Source organism: Dendroctonus ponderosae, unplaced genomic scaffold (assembly GCF_020466585.1).
Source record: "Dendroctonus ponderosae isolate FM_Combo_2020 unplaced genomic scaffold, Dpon_F_20191213v2 Dpon_F_20191213_2242, whole genome shotgun sequence".
NCBI lineage: Eukaryota > Metazoa > Arthropoda > Insecta > Coleoptera > Curculionidae > Dendroctonus > Dendroctonus ponderosae.
This window is the reverse complement of record NW_026018431.1, coordinates 1-1,001: the sequence shown is the minus strand read 5'-3', so window position 1 is coordinate 1,001 and position 1,001 is coordinate 1. Positions and strand designations below refer to the sequence as shown.

General features: G+C 36.8%; 1 long non-coding RNA gene across 1 annotated transcript; it reads right to left on the bottom strand.

Moving 5' to 3' along the window:
* Nucleotides 1-175: 175 nt before the first annotated feature.
* On the bottom strand, nt 176-993 carry LOC125503673. The gene is made up of 2 exons (XR_007281014.1): nt 639-993; nt 176-576 (listed from the first exon to the last, which is right to left on the bottom strand). It is a non-coding gene; the product is annotated as an uncharacterized LOC125503673 (long non-coding RNA).
* Nucleotides 994-1,001: the final 8 nt, after the last annotated feature.

Here is a 1,001-nt window from a genome sequence, read left to right as displayed (position 1 = left end):
AACCATTTCCGTTTTTTCACAAATTTCAATAACGTCAATACTTGGGTAACTCAAACCTCCCCTGCTTTTATGTTTTATCAAGGAATTCAAAAAGTTCTCCTTATTCCCAAGTAATTGTGAAACACAGTGCTCACATTGCAGTTTCCGCCCTAGTTTAAAAGAAACGAAACCTGTACCTCTGTACTGTAAGCAGATAAAGAGTCAAAATTAAGTGCATAGTTATGATCGTGATGATGTAGGTAATTATTCAACATATCATCCTGAGTATTATTTTCGTTTTCGAGTCGATTTGATACAGACTCATTAATAATTTGTTCTGGAGGTTTGGTCCTTGAACTTACATTTAATGTGTTAATGTCTTCAAGGGGTATACAGTTTCCAGCGCCACCTTCCCTGACTTCTGAGTGTATTAATATTTTTTTATATGCTGCAGTAAATTGCCTGCAAGTGGGATTGTTATTGTATCCCCCTTGAGACTGAAACCCCAATTTCTAATTACATCTAATATTAACACAAAACGATAATAATGTTACCCTAAGCTACGCCTATGTAATATGTTGTGATTCGTAGGTTAACCTAAATGTCATTCGAATAAATTTTTCACTTTTAAACATTTAATTAGGATTACAAACACTTACCTGTGAAATGTTACACCACAAGTTTTATGTTTTGGTGTTAGGGAACAACCACACGATACACAACTGACCATATTTTATTAACGGCAAACGACCAATCACGTGAACACGGAACCACCAAACTAACGATGAGTCATACGTGGAAGCTCAATATGGCCGCTTTCGTCTCGCGCTTTCTCTCAAGGATAGTTCGGAATGCTCCTTCCTGTTAGTTTTATATTCAAAGGGACTGACCATGCTTCTCTAAAATGGTTGTTGCAGTTTAAAAATGCAGAAGGACAAATTGCTCGATGGCTGCAAAGTATCCAGGAATATGACTTCAAAATTGAACATAGAAGGGGTTCGAGTCATAAGAACGCAGATGCT